At 43.3% G+C, this 14,875-nt stretch overlaps 1 long non-coding RNA gene across 6 annotated transcripts in view; it reads left to right on the top strand.

Annotated features, from left to right (window-relative positions):
• Positions 1-14,875, top strand: part of LOC135365430 (uncharacterized) — a 105,269-nt gene that overhangs the window by 89,820 nt on the left and 574 nt on the right. For 5 of the 6 annotated variants that reach the window (XR_010413280.1, XR_010413278.1, XR_010413277.1 and 2 more), the window contains one exon: positions 6,991-7,069. The exons of the other annotated variant lie outside the window; for it this stretch is intronic. This is a non-coding gene — a long non-coding RNA (uncharacterized LOC135365430). The remainder of the gene's footprint in view (positions 1-6,990; positions 7,070-14,875) is intronic. 6 annotated transcript variants of the gene reach the window in all.

The raw sequence follows: 14,875 nt of genomic DNA, 5'->3' as shown, positions 1-14,875 counted from the left end.
GTTAATTTTATGTGTCAACTTGGCTGGCCATGGGTTACCCAGATTAAACATTATTTCCGGGTGTGTCTGCAGAGATTGTTTCTGAATGAGATCAGCATTTGAACTGGTAGACTCAGTAAGGTAGAGCACACGCTTCATTGTGGGTGGACATCAACCAATCCATTGAAGACCTGAACAGAACAAAAGGCAGAGGAAGAAGGAATTAACTCCCTTTTTTCCCTGCCTCACTGTGAGCTGGGACATCTCATCTCTTCTGCCCTCTGACTGGGATTTACACCATCAGCTTCCCTGGTTCTTAGGCCTTTGGACTTGGACTGAATTATACCACTAGCTTTCTTGGGTCTCCAGTTTACAGACAATAGATGGGGGGGACTTCATATAATCATGTCAGGCAATCCCTCATAATAAATTTCCTTTTTCACACACACACATATATGTATTCACACAAATGTGTGTGTATGTATATGTATTACATAGATACTATATATTGTACATAGATAATCTGCTATTGGTTCTGTTTCTCTGGAGAACCTTAAGTAAGGAACTAGAAGTATAGTAAGACTCTGGTTGAAAGAAAATAAACCATTGTTAACTAATTCAAGTAGAAAGTCAGGATTTATGAAAGTGTGCCAAGCTATGTTTTTTTTTTAAAACCCAATAATACACTAATGGTATATTAGTTACCTATTGCTGTGTAACTAACTGCCACAAACTTAATGGCTTGAGCAACACAAGTTTATACTCTCACAGTTTCTGTGGGTCAAGAATCTAGCTTCAGATGAGCTGGGGCTCACGGGCTACAATCAACAAGTCAGCTGGGGCTCTCACTTAAAGCTCAGGGCCTTCTTCCATCCTCACTTGGTTGTTCATTGGCAGAATTCAGTTCTTTATAGTTGTAGGACTGAGGTCTCAGCTCCTAGAGGCCACCTCACTCTATGGGAAGTTCACAGTGTGATATTTGCTTTCTTCCTTGTTTTTAAGGCTTCTTCACCCTATTAAGACAGACCCACCAGAGATGATATCCCTTTTAACTCAAATTGATATAGGGCCTTAATTACATCTGTACAATGCCTTTTGCTATATAACATAAAAAATCATGGTAGAGATATCTCATATTCATGGGTCCTTCTCAAGGAGGAGGGTGTTATACAAGTGGACACCAGGGACGGCAAGTTTGGGAACCATTTTAGAATTCTGTTCGCCGCAAATGGACCCAGTCTGAATGCTGGAAAACTGACAAAATCCCCTTCCCTTCTATCTTACCTCTTCTCTATGACAATCTACTCCCCTCAGATTCTCCAAATTATCAAGGAAGGGCTCTGGCCTAGCTGGGTTGGATGCCCAATTCTGGTTCTATCAACTATGGCCAGGGGCATGGTTTCATGTATAAAACGGCTCCTGAGGGTGCACTGGTGTGGTTGGGAAGCCAGGGTGGTGGGCTGGGAAGATGCCCCTAAGGGATTTACCTCCTGCTTGTCTCTTATTCCAAAAGAGGACTTTCTTCTGGAGGGTGGGGTACAGCAGAGAGTGAAAATGACCCTGGGTAGGAATGAGAGTGCTTGTGATCTCTTTTATGGCACTCTAGAATTTGCCCAGAAAGAAACTCCTCCTAAAACTAGGCGGTGTGTTCTTGCATGCCACATTCAACAAACCTAAACAATGCAAAACTGAAATAAAAATTTATCTAGAATGATAGTGGAGGAATGGGGAGTGACTGTTGATGGGCATGAGGTTTTCTTTTGAGGATGATGTAGCGTTCTAAAACTAATTTATGTATATTCCAGTACGGACTATAGAAATGGCCTAGAAATCAGGGCACCTGGGTGGCTCAGTCGTTAAGCGTCTGCCTTCGGCTCAGGTCATGATCCCAGGGTCCTGGGATCGAGCCCCACATCGGGCTTCTTGCTCAGCGGGAAGCCTGCTTCTCCCTCTCCCACTCCCCCTGCTTGTGTTCCCTCTCTCGCTGTCTCTCTCTCTGTCAAAAAATAAATAAAATCTTTAAAAAAAAAAAAAGAAATGGCCTAGAAATGATGAGCAACCTCAGCCCCAGACCCAGATCTCTTAATACTTACTCAGTTAAAGATGGGCTTTTTGGGGTAATGGCTTATTTCAAGTTTGGGTCATGGAAAGTATCAGATGTCTTGTGTCACAGAGCTAGAGTTCATGAATTAATGGGATCATGTGATAGGTTTGGCCAGTTTTAGCCCCTTCACATTGGCTACAGAGTTGTGGGTTCTGGCTTGGCCATATATGTCCTACTCAAGGGAGTAAAACAGAAGAAACCTTTATTACTTAGGCCCCTAGAAAGTCCTGCAGATGATGCTGGAGGCTGGGGTTGGAAATGTTGCTTGTGCCTGCTGGGTCACTGTGGACGGCCCTGCAGTTATACTGTACCTTTCCAGTGGTGGTGTGTGCCTTTTCTGACATATTTTACCCTAATTCTGTCCCTCCCATTCCCCACTTCATGGAGTTTTACTATCTCAGATACACTGTACAACTGTTTGTGTGCTATGGCCCTTTGAAGGGCCACAGACCATAGTAATATCTAAGATTTTTTCACCTTCCCCTAACCCCACAAGGATCATTTTTTGGCTTCCAGGGGTTGATATCACACACGCTGTGCACACTCTAGTCCATTTGTGCTGGAAAGTATGGAGAATGTGGACATTTGTAAACTGATAAGACATGGAAGCCCAGAAAGGGCCAAGGCAAATATACTCCATTATTGGGAATCAAAGCTAAATCTTCTCAGGTTGAGACCTTGGGTCACTGTGACAAAGGAACAGCAAGATAGATTTCAGGCCCTTATCTCCCACGGGTGCTGATGCTCAGAGGTCTTGAACCACAGGTATTGACTCTGAATATATCTCCTGCATGTAATGCCCATGTCAGGGTCAGCTTCCTGGGAACACATGTGTCCCAACTTGAGTGTGTTGTTGACTTATTATTGCTGAGCACTGTGGCAGTGGGCAAAACCTTATCACCATGAATACCTGCTGGATCTCTTTCATTGCCCTCCAGAGCCACTCTCCCCTGCTCTGTGCTCAGAGAGAGACTGACCGCATGGATTGCATCAATGAGTCCCTTGCCTCTGGTTTCCTGAGAGGCTTGGCTAATGCAAGGCAATGTGGTGGGGGTTAGGTGGTGAGGTTAGAGTATTTGTTCTCCCAGTTCCTCCCCTCTCAGGTCATAGAAGTCTGCCTATGTGTCTCTAGAAAGGCCTCCCTTCTGGCAGCTGGACCTGTCCATAGTTCTGTCGGTTCCAATAGTTACCTCCTCTCCTTGGCTTCTCCAGGCCTAACGCTCATAATAACTTCCTGCTCTTGCTAGCCCTAGGGGCATCACATTATCTCTGTGCTTCTCCCAGTTCTGCTCACCTCTGTAGTAGTCCATTTTTTGAACTCTCCTAAAATTACTCCGCTCGCAGATGACACATTTCCTGCTGGGAACCTGGCTGACACACCTAATGCAGTGACTTGAATTAGGAACAGTGTTTTGAAATCTGGGTAAACATTTCAGTGGGTAAAGGTCAAGTGGGATGTGTGTGCTTGCAGGAATAGTAGGAAGAAGGAGATTCGGGTGATGAATGTATGAAGACGGGTTTTGAGGGGTACAGTCTTGAAGGCAGTAGAGTATAAAAGTCTACATTTTTCAGGGGTTGGGAGAAGTATTGTACAGTGCTGTGAGAAATGAATGTAATGCAGTTCATAAAAGCACATGCTGTAACTACCAAGATGTTATCACAAGGAGGTGCTTAAGAGATGGCTAGATTGTTGCAATGCTACATGGTAGCAAGGTAAAGTTAATGTTTTGTAGAAGAAATGAACACTTGAGTGTTTTCTCTGTGCTAGAGAGCTGACATAACACTGCACTTAAGGAGACAAGTCTGTTGATTTTGCATCCTTCAGTTTACAAAGCCCATGAATTTGCCACAGGATGGTGCATTTTGCTTTGGAACTTAAGAAAAAGACATCATCAGAATAGTCCTCTATGAGGACTCCTGTCTGAATATATCTTCTGCATGCCAATGTAAACCTTTGAGGTTTGTCCTGCCCTTTGATTATTATGGACAAATTCTTGTAGGTCATAAATTTCTTTTTTTTTTTTTTTAAAGATTTTATTTATTTATTTGAGACAGAGAGAATGAGAGACAGAGAGCATGAGAGGGAGGAGGGTCAGAGGGAGAAGCAGACTCCCTGCCAAGCAGAGAGCCCGATGCGGGACTCGATCCCGGGACTCCAGGATCATGACCTGAGCCGAAGGCAGTCGCTTAACCAACTGAGCCACCCAGGCGCCCGGTCATAAATTTCTAATACAAATTTTCATTAATCCCCACTGGATATTACAATTAAAGGATTAAACATGGGTTCCACACATGGACACAACCCACACACCCAGTTTCTTAGTGGTCTCTCTAGTTTCTCCTGTGATCAATACGCTAATGCATACCACCTTAAGTTTTGATTATTCTTTCCATCTATGAGATCTAAAATCTTGGTTATGCTCCGTTTTGCAAACGACATAGACAGCTTAGCCAAGCATGTTCCTCTAGAATTCCTACCAAGGCCAGGAAGATGGCCCAGGAAGATGCTTACAAATTTGAAAGACCCCAAGTAGATCCTTCTGCCCCAAAATATGTCTCTAATAGCTTGTATTGTGTCTAAGTACTCTCTCTTAGAGTTAGTCCTTCAAGTCATGGATTATTTGGGGTCTTGAACCCCAGAATAAATTCCTCAAAGCTCTTTTGCCAGTAGATATTTACTTTTTAAAGGCTAACAGAAACCTACTCAAACTAGCTCTAAAACTAAAGACAATTTTATCCAAATGATACAAATGTTTCACAAAACACAAGGGTACAAAGCAGCTTGGGAATTGGTTCTTAGTAATTTTTTGGTTTCTATAGAATTCCTAACTCCAAGGCAACTATTCTCTCTGAGGTTGTGTGCATTCTCATTTCTGCTATTCCCTACTGAGAAGAGAGTGAGGCAGACATACAGATGGACCTTCTCTGCGTTGGCCCTCTCATGGAAGGAAATGGCCACTTCAACTCTGTGCCCACTTCAGTCCAAGGGTCAACAGGGCCTAATGTTTCAGAATCTCAATTCCATATCCCCATGAGAACATGGTTGGCTCAGCCTGGTCAGGGGTCCACCCCTGGACTGGGGAATGAGGCCACATGGTAGCTGCCCAGCCATGTGTGCCACTGGATCAGGCATCCATAGAAGGGGACATGCAAGGCAGGTCTTCCAAGAGTGTGGGGAAACAGTGTAGAGACATGGGAATCTCTTTTACAACATTATGAGGACAGATACCTATTAACCAACTCCTCTTATCTGATGGCAGGGCCCTCAGATTAAAAATGTGCTTTTGAGGCACCCGCCCCTTTGCCAGCTTTCAGTGCTGGAGATAAGGCAACCCTGGATGGTCTCATGAAACGGACAGGAAAAGAGTTGCTGGGGTTGAGAAGTGGGGGTGCACACGGAGGAAAATGATCACGTTTTGGAAAGCACTCTGGCAGGCTGTATATAATCAGCATAATACCTAAGTCTTTTTTTTCTTTTTCCTTTCTTCTCCATTTTTTTTTTTTAACTTGAAAGAGACCTTGTAAATTTAGTCCAGTCCCTTGTTCTCTTTTCCAGCTGAAAATGAGGTTCATGGAGGTTATAATGATCTGCCTGGGGTTACAAAGCTAGTTAGGATCCTGGCATTTATTTCTGCCCCTGACTGCTGGTCCTTCATGCTACCTCTGCCCTACTATCTCCAATCCTGCATTTTCTTTAACTTGACATCCTTATCTGACCTCTCAGTTAAACTGTGTTGTGGAAGAAATCACTCACAAACCCCCAAGAACCATTTGTGAACAAGCTACAGTAAATGTTTCTTGGGAATTTCCCTCCGGTTAAAAAAGCAGCCTCAAGTTTCTCAAGCTTAGTAGCTCAGCAACTAAAAAGTAATGTTAATACCACCAAAGGGCTTAAAAGCAAATTGTGGAAAAGGGGAAAAAATAATTTGATCATAGTTGATAAAGACAGTCCTGGTATGACAGGGAAGCTTTAGTACATTCCTCCAGGGGTCTGACTTGGTCTGAACCTTGTGTGCACAGAATTAGTGACTTGTAGAGTTACCCAGTAACATCTTATATTTGCCAAGACCTTGATTAATGTTTAAAGAATATGGGCAATGGTACATGCTATTCTTTGCAAAATTGCTGCTACTGAGTGAAATGGGTCAGCTTTCCCCTCAAAGAGCTTCATTCCTCCTGTATGTTACCAATAATAACACCTAACATTTAGTGAACACTTCCTATGTGTTGGGTTCTATCCTAAGTGTTTGATATCTCTTCTAATCCTCAAAACAACCTTAAAAGGTGTATGTATTTTTCCCATTTTCCTGGCTAAGAAGAAATTAAGCCTTAGAAATGTCGTGACTTGCTCTGGAACAAGCAGAGAATAAAGGGCAGAGTGAGGATTCAATACAGGTCTTTATGTCCCTAAAAACTGTTCCTTTACTCACATTAGTATGATGCCTCTTTAGGTATATTTAGGTAGAACCAGCATATTTTACGCTTGGTAGTTTTCAATCGGAAAGCAAGGGTTAAACATTTATTCTTCAAAAATTTCCCAATCCTCATCCTGCACCCCCTCCCAACAAGAATGACCTAAAAGCTGCAAAGGTTAGACCAAACTGTGAAATGGGCTTAGTGTATGAGGACTTTTATTTGGGATATGAAGTCAAAAAACAAGAGGAATAAGAATTGCTCATTTAGAATTTCAGATACTGTCTCTTATCAGTGTAATTCTAGTCTCTCCCACCAGAGGGCAGTTATCACATAAAAATATGAAACCCCTCCTGGCTTCACTTTCAGACCACCAAGTCCCATCACATCTGGATTTAGTTTTACAGATCAGTACAGATCCTGAGAACTCTGCTGCTTTCAAGTCTGAAGCTAATATGTCATGCCTTGCTTTTTTTTTTTTTTTTTTTGCCTAGCAACTGAAACGAGCTTCTGACATCTTAGAAACCATCTCTTCAAATGGGAATGTTAATACAGGGCCAAAGACAGATGCTGGTATGTGTCCTATTTTCGAGGTAAAAATCTTGTACCAAATACTCAGGACAGTCAAAAGCATTCCTCTGTGTCCAAGAGTTTATAATTTATTTCATCTAAATACCATCTGGGTTTCAGTAACCTGTATTGCTCCAGAAAACTGGATTTATATGCTTTTTCATGAGGATTCTAAAGATTAGCAGAGAAAAAAGATTGAAGTTTTTGATAGACAACAAATAACTTTTCAAGTGTCCAGCTATGATCTAGAGAGGCAACTAGAAACACTTCTATTTATTGATCACTTAGCACAATGCCTTATAGAGAAAATGCTTTATGGCCTGAATCAAATCCAATCTTCCCGACATCCCTGGGAGGTATGTTTTGTTATTATACCCATAGTAGAGATGAAGAAATTGCAATATACTCAGGTGAAGTAACATGCCAAAGGATACACCCTTATTCCATGTTCTTAACCACCATGAAGTAGCAGATCTGTAAGAGATGAGATGGGTCCAAGTACAGACACTTGGTTCAAGATCAAGGTCCACTGGTGCTCAGAAAATCAATGTCAGGAAAAGGAGGATGAGGTGGGGCGGGTAGGCTACCTGTCTGCTCTCACTGGCTGCACTGCAGGTTCCACTGAGTCCAAGGCACAGCTGCTTGAGCGATGGTTACAGATCATCATTCCTTGGCAGGCCATGATCCCAGTGCTGTTTTAACTCAGAAGGCAGGCAGTCTGGCAGGATCCTGGCTAGCAGGTGGAGGGCATAGAAACTAGTATTCTGTTTCTACAGAAAGAACAGGTGGGCTCTAGAGGGGTACCCTGGCCCTAGCCATGGGGTTAAGATTCAGGACAGGATCCAGGCTGTAAGAAGGACTGTGGAAGTTGGCAGGGAAGAAAGCAATGAGAGGAGAAAATCTTGGCCAATGTTCAGCTTTACAAATTGGGCTAACTCCAAGAGTAGGAAGGGCTGTGATTGGAATCTGGTTGGAGACTCAAGAGGGCAGGCAGATACCCGGTTCTGTGGCTATGCCACAGGGTCTGGGGAGGTTGGCTTCACTGTAACAGTGAGGTGAGGCTATTGATGAGTCATCTGCCTTGGTTACAGTGGATTCAGGAGCAGGAGCAGGAGCAGGAGCAAGGACGAGCCTCAGAGTGGGTGCCTTGGTGAACCCAGCAAGAAGGACTTGAGGAAGGCAGAGTAAACATAGTGGGAATTCATTCCAAATCTGAACTCCTGCCCCTAACATGTCCATTCCTGTGCCAGATAAACCTGAATCTAGGATAACACTCTCATCAGGAGACATAAGTGGTCTCTTCAGACTTGTGGACCTGAAGGGTCATGAGCACATTAGAACCAATTGAATGAGTAGAATCTTTCAAAGCTTTTCTCCTTCACTAGTTTTTTTTTTTTTTTTTTTTTAAGATTTTATTTATTTGACAGAGAGAGACACAGTGAGAGAGGGAACACAAGCAGGGGGAGCAGGGAGTCCGATGCAGGGCTCGATCCCAGGACCCTGGGATCATGACCTGAGCTGAAGGCAGACGCTTAATGACTGAGCCACCCAGGCACCCCTCCTTCACTAGTTTTTGAACCACCTGCTCTATGTCCCATGATTCCTAGCATAGTACCTAGCTTAATAATGTGTAAAACTAGACCTAGGAGTTTAGAACTAAGGTTCCAGGTGAACCTCATCCCTAGCAAGTACAGGACAATTATTTTCAGCTGAAGATATATGGGCATTCTTCAGGGAGAAGGAGTATTGACCCTTAAAGGAAGGACATCAGAGCATTAGCAGTAAGATGAGGTTGAGGGCATCTGTATAGTTTCCTGTGACTATTGTAACAAATTACCACAAACTGCCTAGTTTACCAATAGGTGTTTATCTTCCCCCAGTCCTGGAGGCCAGCAGTCCAACAGCAGGGCTGCCTCCCTCTGGAGGCTCCAGGGGAGAATCCGTTCCTTGCCTTTTCTAGTGTCTAATGGCTTCTGGGATTCCTTGGCTGTGACCTCATCACTCCAATCTCTAAGACCAGCATCTGCAGTCTCTCTCTGCTTCATCTTCTCTGTGCTCTGCTTCCCCGTGTGTGTGTGTGTGTGTGTGTGTGTGTGTGTGTGAAATCTCCCTCTACCACTCTCTTATAAAGACACCTATGGTGGCATTTGGAGCCCAGGATAATCTCCTCATATCAACACCCTTAATTTAATCACAACTGTAACATCTTTACCCAAGTAAGGGAACATTTATAGATTCCAGGGATTAGGCCATGGACATCTTTTGGAGGGCCATTACTCAGCATCTCATTATTATATTATTATAGCATCTCAGCTGAAAGAAATAGCATGGGGGGGGGGTTGCGAAGCAGAAGGAGTGTTTGGAGGACAGCAGAGTAGTTAGTCTAGAGGATAGGGATCATCCAGAGCAATACTCCCTACCTATATTTTTGGTCCTTTTGGTGGAGACCAAAGAGTTTGGAACATATGATGGAGAAAATCCTATAAATGTAGGTTTAGACAGAATTAATCAAGATCAGATTGTACAACGGCAAGAGTTTTCACATGAGAGAGCCTAAAACCACCGCAGGTACTTGATCAGAGGAAGGACCCTGAGATCCAATCAGTGTCTTAGGAAGACTGCGTTCTCCAGCTTTTCAAACCCTGTTAAAACGTATTTGTGCTTATTATGGCTCCCATCTAAAGTAAAATCCTTAATAGCCATAAGGCTGAATCCAGCCTACAAGATTGCAGTGAGGTCTGATCAAATCTCCCTTCAAATATCTTGGGGTCCCTGTAGGCAGGGGTGCATGTTGCAACTTGGCTGTCACTTTACCTCCTTCCAGACTGCTGCTATGGTCTGTTGTCATTTCATGACTGCTTCTCTGGGCAGCCAAGGCCCTAGACTCTGGTTTACCCAAAGCATGTGTACAGTACCTTTCTTAATTCCCCCAAAGCCTAGTTGATACCAGGCTGCAATGTGGAACAAAACCTTATTCGTGACTTTAGGATGACAGAAGGAAAATTCTTTAAAAGAAATGTTTAGGGGCGCCTGGGTGGCTTAGTCAGTTGAGCCTCTACCTTCAGCTCAGGTCATGATCCCAGGGTCCTGGGACTGAGCTCCACCGCAGGCTCCCCGATCAGCGGGGAGTCTGCTTCTCCTTCTTCCTCTGCCCTTCCCCCACTGTTTGTGTTCGCACTCTCTCTCAAATAAATAAATAAAATTTAAAAAAATGTTTAAAACAGGATATTGGCCATCCAGTTCTCAGCTCTATCAGCCATGCCCCCCTCAGAAAGCCTTGCTAACCAGTTGTCTCCTTTCCATCAGACTAATGGGCAATTTTCTTAAAAGCATCTAATTAAAACAAAACAATCCTTTGAGGCCTTATGTCAGCCTCTAGGGAATTCTTTCCATCCCCTCCCACCTGGCTCCTTGAAATTGTAGTCTGAAATTGTAGTCGTTCCCCAACCCACTGCAGTTTAACTTCTGCCCCTGCCTCTCCCCTCAGTTAAGTCAAAGACACCCTTAATGCTAAATTCTATGCTCCCATCCTTGTCTTCCTTAACCTCATCAGAGTTTGACAGAAGCCATACTGTTCGGCCTTGTTGCACTTCTCCTTTCCCTACCTACTCAATGTCTCACCGCGGCCACAGAAGGAAAACCGGTTGAGACCATCACAATCTCTCTGCAGAGAAGCAATTCACCCCACAAAGATGGTAAACTACCTTCCTTAATAACGTAAAATGTTAACTGTTTTCCATACCCTGGGTTGTGACCAATTTGGGGTTGTGAAATCAACTTAGTGAGTTGCCAGGCTCACTGTTAAGCGCAGTGGAACGGAATAGAGACCATCAGAGTGGATCACAGTACTAAAGCTAAGTGTTTTGTGCCTAGGACGTGCATATGTGTGCTCCATGGGTGGGGATGCTAACCAAATTTCTTATTGTGGGTCTAGTCAGAAAAGTAAAAAGTAAAAAAGGCACTGATTTGGGTCTTCATGAAGGTAACTCCAATATTCCAGAATAGAACCTAAGTTTTAATTTGGAAACACAAAACAAAAATCTTTCACAAAAATCTTGATTTTGAAGAGATAAAAAAAAAATAGTGTTTACTTTAAAATAGGATTCTGGTTCACTCCTAGAGCAACTGGTAAAAATTCAGACAGCTTTGACAATGTTATTTTGTCCCAACAAAAATAACACCAAGGTTCTCCACGATCTGGTTCTTGCTCACCTCTCCAGCCTCCTGTTCCTGCTTCATACTCTGTAGTCTGCATGGCAGCCACACCGAGTCCTCTGCATCCTGCAATCACACAGTTCTGGCTCCAGGCCCTGCCACATGCCATTCCTCAGCAGGGAACACTCCAAGTCCCCCCTTCCCTTCCTTGCCCAAAGCTTCATCTGCCCCACTCTGTTGTCCATCTCATCTCTGAGAGATAACTCTTCCTAGGGAAGCTTTTCAGACTCCAAGCCTTGTTGTTACTGGAATCCCCCAAATAAGCCCCTGTCCATGGGGGTCCAGGTGAGCAATTCATGAAGCCGACTAGAGCAGTCTTTCCCACCTGTTTTATTATTGCACCGTGCCCCCCACCCCCAGGAGTCTTTTAAGACATTTTTCACCTAATGCTCCTCCCTCTCCCCTGTGAAATTTTAATACCGGAGATATACTATGTGTCTGTTTATGTATGTGTGGCCCTTTGGAGGGCCACAGACCATTATCTAATAGCTAAGATTTTACATAATCTTAAATTATATGCATTTTTCTCTATAAGGACCAATTTTTGTCCCCTTGTGGGTGATATTGTCCCCACTAAGAATGCATGGAATAGAATAAAACTCTGCTAGTCCTCTTGAGAGAGCTAAGAAAAAAACAGTTCACATTCTTTCCTGATGAGAAGCTTATGTCAAATGCTGGATAGGTGCGGGAAGATAAAGTTAAAGTATAGACTTAGCAAAGAGGCTGACTTTGACCTAACTAAAGGTGGAGTTGGTGGTAGGGCAAAAGTTATTCTGCAGCAATGTGGAGAGTGACCACTGAATCCAGGCTACAAACCCAAGGAGCTGGGCTGTGAGGGCATGAGGATAACTAGCTTACAGGTGACAAAAGGTCTAGGAGGTCTTGTTTTAAAAAGATGAGGCATATTTGACTTTAGGCTGATGGAGCGTGGATACTGAGAGACTGAAGAATACCCAGGAAAGGGTAAGTGGCTGGATGAAAGCCCAGAGGAGGAGGAAGGGAACAAGGGAATCACAGGCAGGGATAAAGGAGTAGAGGAAGATTCTCTCCCTCTGAGATGTCTGGGTGTGAATGTACAAGGCCTCAGGGGAAGTCAGTTCATCGAGAGAGTGAGACCAGGCCACAAGGGAAGACCTGAGGAGTGGAAGACAACTACAGCATCCAGTTTGGAGAAATAGGAGACGCTGATCCAAGTACAGGATGGCCAAATGGCATCAAGGACCAACAGAATAAGAAGTACAAAATCTATAGCAGTGTGATGTCTTTTTTCCATCACTTTCCAGGTGCTGTCTTAGGTGCTGGGGATGCAGCAGTGAACCCTAAGTTTCTGACCTCAAACTGCCATTGTCTGCCTTCCCCAACTGGAATATAAAGTCACAAGGAAGAGAAAATACATTTATAGTATTAGACTGGGTTTGTAGGAAAAAAACCCAGGGAGGATGGACAGTAGGGCAAGTGGTGGGGCAGAAAGACCAGTTTGGAAGCCTGGTAGATTCTCCAAAGGGAGAAAGGGTCGAGGTAGGTGATGAGGAGGAGGAGGGCAGTTCAGGGGTGGGCAAGGTCAAAGGGCAGTTTTGGGAAAACATTGAGAGAAGTCTTGGGTGTTGATCAGAAAAGTGGATGCTCATTTCTTTTTTTTTTTTTTTTTTAAGATTTTATTTATTTATTTGAGAGAGAGAATGAGAGAGAGAGAGCAGGAGAGGGGGGAGGGTCAGAGGGAGAAGCAAACTCCCTGCCGAGCAGGGAGCCCGATACGGGACTCGATCCCGGGACTCCAGAATCATGACCTGAGCCGAAGGCAGTCGCTTAACCAACTGAGCCACCCAGGCGCCCTGGATGCTCATTTCTAACCCCAGCAACTCACACACACAATCCCATATGGAAACACCTCTCACATCTGGTCCTCCTTGCCTCTTTTAGAGGTTCCTGGAGGCGAGAAACTATAAGATTACTAGACACACTTCCTCTGCCCACCCTAACAGTATCTTTGCAGTATTTTTTTTTAAAGAGTTTATTTTTTTAGAACAGTTTTAGTTTTTAGGTTTTCAGTTTTCGTTTTTTAAATAGGCTTTATTTTTTATAGCAGTTTTTAGAGCATGGTCAGAGGAGGGAGGGATGAACAGGTAGAGCACAGAGATTATTATGGCGGTGAAGCTACTCTGTATGATACTATAATAGTGGATACATGCCATTATAACATTTTTCCAAATCCATAGAATGCACACCACCAAGAGCAAATCCTAATGTACACTGGGGGTGATCATGGTATGTCAATTTAGAGTCATTAGTTGCAACAAATGTAGCTCTCTGATGGGGATGTTGACAATGGGGGATACCATGCCTATATGGGGGCAGGGGTTAGATGAAAAACCTCTGTACCTTCTCAGTTTTGCCTTGACTGTTGCAAGTGTTTTAAAGCCAAATCCTTAATATCTTATCTATTTCCTGCTACCGGCAGTGAGTTCTATTCTTGACTTACCCCTCAGAGCAGCACTGATGAAAACAGCTCTCAATATTTTATGAGTCGGAGGACATTAAAATATCTAAAAGAGTACATGTGCCCCTCCAGGGCCACCGACCTGTAAAGCGCGGGTCAAAAAAGCTGAGTGTGGACAGCATTATTAAGGCATGTTCTTAAGTACATACCAAAACGTCCGCAGAGGTTTTTAGAGTAATAAAAAGGAGCTAAGGGAGGTCGTTCCCTTCTGTTTTCCGACGTTTAATTTTTTAGACATTTTTCTGTCATTCTAAGAAAATGGATTTATGATTTTTAAGGAAAAGTATTCCTGAGTCTACCCATTCTAGAAAATACTAACCTCTGTGGAGTGGAAGTTTTCTATATCTTAAAACTTCTTGTGCATTTGTACCTTACGTACACTGTAGGAATAAAAAGCACAAATGTGTTTATGGTGAAAAGCCAGTCTCCCTCCAGCCCCTGCCTCCCAATCACTGTCACCATCACAGGAGGCAGCTGCTGTTCCCAGCCACATATCTTTCAGAGAGGTTCTATTTATATAAGCAAATACCTACTTACAAAAAAAACATAAATAGTAGCATATTATATGCTGTTCTGGACTTTTCTTTTTACTAAGCATGTCTTGGAGATCCTTCTGAAGCAATGGGTAGAGAGTTGCCTCTTTTTTTTTAATGTAAGTTGAATATAAAGGGTGTGATAGTTAAGAAATTATGTGTCATTTATTTTTGCCAATTTAATAGCAGAGCTACAACTAGATTAATCCTTAGTTTTTTGGACTTTACTATCAAATAGTTCAACGCTTTAACATTTTTCTCTCCCCTGTGGCTTTATTTTCATTGCTAAGTTCCCCATTCTATGCCTTCCTCAACCCCCATCTGAGGTTTGACATCATTATCTAACTTAGTCATCTGATCTCATTTTTGATGAGTCAGATGTAATAAACCCAGATGACTTGGCTCAGATGTCCCTTAAGGACAAATGATGAAAAGATGAAAAAGAAAGAAAATGTATAGGACAGAGGGCTGAGAGTTGGTTGCATGTCTGAGATTTGAGTATCTGTGTCAATCATAGCTACCTTCATCCCTCCCAGCTTTGCACTTGGAGACAACGACGAATGC

This window comes from Mirounga angustirostris, unplaced genomic scaffold, assembly GCF_029215605.1.
Source record: "Mirounga angustirostris isolate CCGP_5_RB_7025 unplaced genomic scaffold, mMirAng1.0.hap1 SCAF_7, whole genome shotgun sequence".
Lineage (NCBI taxonomy): Eukaryota > Metazoa > Chordata > Mammalia > Carnivora > Phocidae > Mirounga > Mirounga angustirostris.
This window is presented reverse-complemented; position numbering and strand designations above follow the sequence as displayed.